General features: G+C 34.1%; 1 pseudogene; it reads left to right on the top strand.

Moving 5' to 3' along the window:
* The first annotated feature begins 963 nt into the window (after positions 1 to 963).
* LOC149990633 (guanine nucleotide-binding protein G(I)/G(S)/G(O) subunit gamma-5 pseudogene) lies at positions 964 to 1,170 on the top strand (annotated as a pseudogene).
* The last annotated feature ends 7,077 nt before the right edge of the window (positions 1,171 to 8,247 follow it).

Here is an 8,247-nt window from a genome sequence, read left to right as displayed (position 1 = left end):
GAGACAAAGAAGGTCACCACATAGTACAAAAGGGTTTGATCCAACAAGAAGATATAACCCTAATAAATATATATGCACCCAACATAAGAGCACCTAAATATATAAAGAAAGTCTTGCTGGACAATAAGACAGAGATTGAGAGCAATACAGTCATAGTAGAGGATTTTAACACCCTATCGACATCAATGGATAGATTTTCCAGATAAAAAAAAATCGACAAATTAACAGTGATCTTAAATAACACTCTGGGTTGGATGGATTTAACTGATATTTACAGAACATTTCATCCCAAGGAAGCAGAATATACATTCTTTCAAGTGCACATGGAACATTCTCAAAGATAGACCACACATTAGGAAACAAAATAAGTCTCAATAAATTTAATAAGACTGAAATCATATCAAGCATCTTCTGGGATCACAATGGCATGACACTATAAATCAACTACAATAAAAAATTCAAAATATTCAAACACATGGAGACTAAACAGTATGTTATTAAAAAATGAATGGGTTATCAATGAGATCAAAGAAGAAATAAAATGTTACATGGAAACAAATGAAAATGAACACACAACAACCCAAAATCTATGGGAAACAGCAAAAGCAATCTTGAGATGGAAATTCATAACATTACAAGCCTACCTCAAGTGGAAAAAAAATCTCAAATAAACAATCTAACCCTACACCTAAAAGAACTAGAAAAAAGACAACAGACAAAGCCCAGAGAAAGGAAACAATAAAGATTAAAGTGAAAATAAATTACAAAGAGACTTAAAAAACACAAAAGATTATTGAAACAAGAGCTGGTTTTTTGAAAATATAAAAAAGATTGATGAACATATACCAAGACTCATCAAGAAATGAATAATATCAGAAATGAGGCTGCGCCATCTGGATCCATGGACCTGCGACCAACTGACTGACCCACTACTGACAAATCAGCCCAGCTTTCATGTGCATCATGTCTAGCTCCTCCAGTGTCACCGCTATGAAGAAAGTGGCTCAACAGCTCTGGCTGGAGGCCAGGCTCAACCATGTGAAGATTTCCCAGGAAGCTGCAGATATGAAACAATTCTGTCTGCAGAATACTCAACATGACCCCCTGCTGACTGGAATATCTTCAAGTACCAAACCCTTTAGACCTCAGAAAGTCTGTTCCTTTTTGTAGTGGAATGAATCTTTGAAGGTGTTCTAAACCACTTCTCATGAACCAGCGAATATTCAGAGAGAGCTAAATTTGAAATCTGTACAAAAAGCTGATACCTGTAACACATGACACATTATCTAAACTTCTGCTTTTGTCAGTCCTTAGCATCTACCATACCTCTCTGAATTTTGATGAATTTCTATTTCACAGGATGATTATTTTATATATGCTGGCAGCAGCATACAAATAAATACTTAGTATAAAAAGGGTTTTGCTTAATTATTGACAATACACTGTGTATTTGTTTTGAACATCTAAGATAAATGGCAAATTTCCCATTGTCAAAAAAAAAAAAAAAAAGGAAGAAAGAAGAAATAAGCCAGGCAGTGAAAGACAAATATCATATGATCTCACGTAAGACAGGAAACTAATGAACAATACAAACAAACAAGCAAAACAGAATGAGAGTCATGTAAACAAGGAACAGACTGACAGTGACCAGGGGGGAAGAGGGAGGGGCAAAATGGGGGGAAATAAGGGGAAGGGTCTAGTCAAGGAATTAGTATGAATGAGCCATGGACATGGACAACAGGGTGGGGATTGAATGTGGGAATGGGGATGCATGGGGTAGGAGGAGCAATGGAGGAAAAAAATAAGACAACAGTAATAGAAAAACAATTAAAAAAAGAAATAAAAAGAAATGAAAGAGAAGTAACAACTGACACCACAGAAATGCAAAGGATTGAAAAAAACTGTGAACAACTATATGCTAAGGTATTAAATAATCTGGGTGAAATGAACAAATTCCTAGAAACATACACTCTTTCAAAACTGAATTAATAAGAATCATAAAACTTGAATAGACCATCTATAATTAATAAAATTGAAGCATTAAAAAAAATATTCTAGCAAACAAAAGTCCTGAAACAAATGGCTTCACAGGTGAATTTTATAAATGTTCAAATAACTAACATCTATCTTTCTCAAACTATTCCAAAAAATTCAAAAGGAGGGAAGACTTTCAAACTCTTTTTATGAGGCCAGCATTATCCTAATTCCAAAACCAGAAAAAAAGACACTCAAAGAAAATTATAGGCCAATATTGCTGATTTACATAAATGCTAAAATCCTCAACAAAACATTTGAAAACCAGACCCAACTGTACATTAAGAAGATCATACACCGTGATCAAGTGGGATTCATTCCAGAAATGCAAAGATGGCATAATATTTGCGTATCAATAAATGTAATACACCACATAAACAAAATGAAAGATAAAAACAACACGATCATACCAATAGATGCAGAAAAGGCATTTAATAAAATTCAGTACCCATTTATGAGAAAACTCTTAGCAAAATGGGAAGAGAGGGATCATACCCCAACATAATAAAGGTCATATACAACAAACTCATAGGCAACGTCATACTCAATGAGCAAAAACTAAAATATTTTCCCTTAAGATAAGGAACAAGACAAGAATTTTCTTTTTCATCATTGTTATTCAACATAGTCTTGGAAGTTCTAATCACAGCAATCAGACAAGAAAAAAGAAATAAAAAGCCTCCAAATTGGAAAGGAGGGAATAAAACTGTCATTATTTGCAGATGACATGATAGTGTACATAGAAAACCCTATAGATTCCACCAAAAATCCCTACTCAACCTAATAAGTGAATTTGGCAAAATAGCAGGGTACAAAGTCAATATTCAGAAACTGAAGTAATTTCTGTACACCAACAATGAAATATCAGAGGTGGAAACTAGAAAAAAAGATCCCATTTACTATAGCAGCAAGAAAAATAAAGTACTTAGGAATAAACTTAACCAAGGAGGTAAAAGACCTGTACTAAGAAAACTCAGAACACTGAAGAAAGAAATTAAGGAAGATACAAATAACTGGAAGCATATTCTATGTTCATGGGTGGGAAGAATTAACATCATTAAAATGTCCATATTACCCAAAGCAATTTATAGATTCAACACAGGTTTGATTGCTATGGCCTTGTAGTATAGTTTGATATCAGGTAGTACGATACCTCCAGGTTTGTTTTTCTTTCTAAGATTTCTGAGGTTATTTAGGGTCTTTTTTGCTTCCTTATAAATGTTTGGAATATTTGTTCTATAGCTCTGAGATATGCCATTAGTATTTTAATAGAAATTGGATTGAATCTATAGATTGCTTTGGGTAATATGGATTACCCAAAATGGATTAAAGACCTAAATGTAAGTCACACAACCATAAAAATCCTAGAAGAAAACATAGGCAGTAAAATTTCAGACATTTCTCATAGCAATATTATTGCAGATACATCTCCTTGTAAGAGGAAAACAAAAGAAAAAAATAAATGAAATGGTACTACATCAAACTAAAAGCTTTTTGCACAGTAAAAGAACTACTAACAAAATGAAAATGGAACCCCCTGAATAAGAGAACATGTTCACCAATTATACATCTGATAAAGGGTTAATTTCCAAAATATATAAAGAACTTAAACAGCTCAACACCAAGCCAAGACAAACAACCCAATTTTAAAAATTGGCAGAAGACCTGAATAGACACTACTGCAAAGAGGACAGACAGATGGCCAATAGACATATGAAAAGATGCTCAACATCACTAGTCATCAGAGAAATGCAAATTAAAACCACAATAAGATATCATTTCATGCCTGTCAGAATGGCTATCATTAACAATAAGAAAAAAGAAAAAAAGGATGCAGATAGAAGGGAACCATTGTACACTGCTGGTGAGAATGCAGACTGGTACAGCCACTGTAGAAAATTATATGGAGTTTCCTCAAAAATGAAAAATGGATCTGCCTTTTGACCCAGCAATCTCGCTTCTGGGAATATAGCTGAAGCAACTCAAAACACTAATTTGAAAGTGTATATGCATCCCTATGTTCATTATAGAATTTTTTCAAATAGCCATGACCTGGGAAAAGCCCAAGTGCCCACCAGTAGATGAGTGGTATAAAATGTGTGGTACATTTACACAACAGAGTACTACTCAGCTATTAAAAAAGGAAATCTTACCTTTTGCAACAGCATAGATGGACCTGGAGATTATTATGCTAAGTAAAATAAGCCAGTCAGAGAAAGACAAATACCTCATGATCTCACTAACCCTAACCCTAACCCTAGTGAACAAAATCAACTGAGGAACAAAATAGAAACAGAGGCATGGATACATGGAATGGACTGAAAGCTGTCAGAGTAGGGGTAGGGGGGCTGGATGAAAGAAGGTGAAGGGAATAAGCAAAATAACATATATGTGTGTGGGTGTGTGTATAAAAACAAACAGAAACAACAGTATGGTGATAGCTAGAGGGAAAGTGGGCTGGAGGGAGGTGGAGGTGGGCAAAATGGGGGAAGGGTGATGGATAAAGACTGTACTTGGGGCAGTGGGCACATGATGCAGTGTGCAGATGTTTTATTGAGTTGTACACTGAAACCTATATGGTTTTGAGAAGTAATGTCACCTTAATAAACTTTTTAAAAGATAACCTTAGAAAAGATAGTATTTTGATATAAAAAAAATACATACCATATAGCTTAGTAAAGTTAAAAAAATTTTTTTGAATTCTAGTCACACAGCAAACCATATTAAATGATTTCTCCTAAGCATTGAATTTAGTGCAAAAATAGGTTGATGCAAAACAAAACTAAAAAACACTTTTATTTAAAATACCATCAAAAATAACTTTTAAGAATTTATCAATATATGCCCACATACATGTGGGTTTATTTCTGGGCTCTCAATTCTGTTCTATCTATTTTTCTGCCAACACCACACTATTTTGATTATTGTTACTTTGTAGTATAATTTGACATCAGGTAGCATGATAACTCTGGCTTTGTGTTGTTGTTGTTTTTTCCTCAGAATTGCTTTGGATATTTGGGGCTTTTGTGGTTCCACACAACTTTGATTTTTTTGTTCTTTTTTTTTTTTTTTTAAGCATTTGAATCTTGATGGGGATTGAATTAAATCTGTATATTGCTTTGGGTAATATGGTCATTTTAACTGTGTTGATTCTTCCAATCCATAAACACAGAATATCTTTCCATTTTTTGGTGTCTTCAAGTTTTTTAATAATGTCTTGTTGTTTTCAGTGTACAGGTCCTTTACATCCTTTGTTAAGTTTATTCTTGGGTACTTCATTCTTTTTGTTGTAGTAGCAATATGAAATACTGCCATTCATGACAATATTGATGGGCCTTGAGAATATCATGCTAAGTGAAATAAGTCAAACAGAAAAAGTCAAGAACCATGATTTCATTTATATATGAAACATAAAGCTGAAAGCAACAAATAAAAAAAAAAAAAAACTCATAGACACAAGCAACAGTATGGTGGTTACCAGAGAGAAAGGGGGTTAGAAGAAGGTAGTAAAGGGTAAAGGGGATCAAATATATGGTGATGGAAGGAGATTTGACTTTGGATTGTCAAGACACAATGCAATATAAAGATGATGCATTAAAGATTTGTACACTTTAAGCCAATATGATTTTATTAACCAATGCCACTCTAATAAACTTAATTAAAATTTTAATACACAATTTATGATATATTTAACAAAAGAATTGTAAAACTTCTACCCTTAAAACTATCAAAGGTTGTTGAAAAAATTAAACAATATTCAAATAACTGAAAAGATACTCCATGTTCATTGATTGGAAGACTTAATATTGTTAATCTGGCAATATTCTCCAAATTTACCTACATATAAAAGCAATCCTTATCATAATCCCAGTTAGTTTCTTAGTAGAAACTGGCAAAATTATTCTAAAATTAATGTTAAAATCCAAGGGACCCATATTAGCCAAAGTAATCTTGAAAAAGAACAAAGGTCGAACACTTACACTTCTCAATTTGAACACTTACTACAAATCAACAGTAATCAAGATAGTGTGGTAATAGCACCAGTATAAACATAGAGATCAACAGAATAGAACTGAGAATCCAGAAATAAACCCACATTCTCATGGCCAACTAATTTTTTATAAAGGTGTCAAGACCCTTTATTGGGAAAGAACAGTCTTTTCAACAAATGATGCTGGGACAACTAGATAGCCACAGACAAAAGGATAGCTAAAAAGTAGAAACAACCCAAATGTCCAGCATCGGATGAGTGGGTAAACAAATATACAGTAGCCCCTCTCTATATTGCGATTCACTTATCATGACCTCACTGTATTATGGGATTTTTAAGAATACTATATTTAATTATTTATCATGGATTTTTCGCTATATCACAGAATTTTGTGGTACTGTATATGTATGTTGTTAAAGTTACATGGGTTTAAGAGTGTAGAATAAATGTAAGTTTCCTACTTTGCAGGGGGGTCTTGAACTTAATACCCGCAATAAGTGAGGAAATACTGTACAGTATTATGCAATAGAATAGTATTTGGCTATAAAAATAAAATAATGATACATGCTACAATTTAGATAAATATTGAAAACTTTATGCTAAATAAATTAAGCCAGACACAAAAGGCCACAGACTGTATTATTCTGTTCACATAAAATGTACATACTAGGCAAGTCCATAGAGATAAAAAGTACATTAGTGGTTTCCAGGGCCTGGGATGTGAGAATTTGGATTGACTGCTAAAGAATACAGGACTTTTCATTGGATTTATGAAAATGTTCTGGAATTAGAAAGTGGTGGTGATTGCATAACCTTTTGAATATACTAAAAGCCACTGAATTGAATACTTTTTAAGAGGCGATTTTTACAATATATGAGTTATTGTGTCAATAAATATGTTAAAGGGAACATGAGGAGAATGAAGTTTTTTAATGCTACCATTTGTTGAAGTCAAAAGTTTTATCAAAAAGTAAACCATTACACCAGTATGAGAAAATATAAACACTAATTACATCACAGCATTACTTTTATCTCTAGAAAGAACAATATGTTGCAGGTAGGTGTGACAAGCAGGGTGGTATGAAATAAGGCATATATATATATGATTACAAATACAAATGCTGATAAGTTCTTGAATGAAAAAAGCAGGATTTTATTTTTTTTAAAAGAATATAGAAGCTAAGTTAGATAGGAATCTCAGAGTCAGCATCTTGGAGTCAGTGAAATAAACTGAAACCTGAAGGATGACTAGGGGTTGAACCAAGATTTTGAAGTGGGGTTGGAAGTGGACTTTCAGGGAGAGTACTGAGGTGGGAGAGGGTTTGGTGACCTTCTAGAAACTGAGAAGGCCAGTGTGGCTGCAGAGAAATGAGCAATTGGCAGAGTGTTTCAAGATGAGAATGGAGTCTTAGCTGGTGTGGCTCAGTGGACTGAATGTAAGCCTGTGAACCAAAGGGTTGCTTGTTAAATGCCTGGTCAGGGTACATGCCTGGGTTGTGGGCCAGGTCCCTGGTTGGGGGCATGTGAGAGGCAACTGATCAATGTTTCTCTCCCTCTCTTTTTTCTTCCATTCCCCTCTCTCTAAAAATAAATTTAAAAAATATTTAATAATTTTTTTAAAGATGAAGATGGACATATGGGATAGACTAGATCATATAGATCCTTATAGTCCACAGAAAGAAGTCTCAATATTATTCTAAGTAAGTTGGGAAGTCATTTTAGAGGGTTTTAACAGGGAAGGAGAGGGGTAACAAAAATATATTCTAAATATATTTGGTCTTCTTTCATGGTTCCAGGTTCACACTCCCACACCTCTTGGAAGTTCCTAAGTGATGAGAGCAAATATGGTTTTTCTTGTTATGTTAATGAGGTGACTTTTGGACCCCACTCAAAGTTGAGGGCTGTTAGCCAGTAGGAGCTAACCATGTGGTTAGAGAACTGGAACTTTCAGTACTACCTGTTCACTTATAGGGATGGTAGAGTGGCTTAAAGTTGAATCAATCACCAATGGCCAATGAGTTAATCAAAACTATATAGTAAGACCTCCATAAAAACCCAAAGGAGGACTTACAGCCAAGATGGAGGCATAGACAGACACGCTGCATCTCCTTCCACAACTAAGAAGGAATATAACTACCTCAAAACTAGAGACAACCAGAAGTTTCAGAAAATCAAGCTGCTAGGAAGCCCAACAAAGATGTAAAGAAGAAATACTCATTCAG

The sequence above is a fragment of the Furipterus horrens genome, unplaced genomic scaffold (assembly GCF_987537825.1).
Source record: "Furipterus horrens unplaced genomic scaffold, mFurHor1.1.pri manual_scaffold_17, whole genome shotgun sequence".
NCBI classification, from domain to species: Eukaryota; Metazoa; Chordata; class Mammalia; order Chiroptera; family Furipteridae; genus Furipterus; species Furipterus horrens.
Note: the sequence above shows the minus strand (reverse complement) of the source record. Positions and strands in the feature narration are given on the sequence as shown.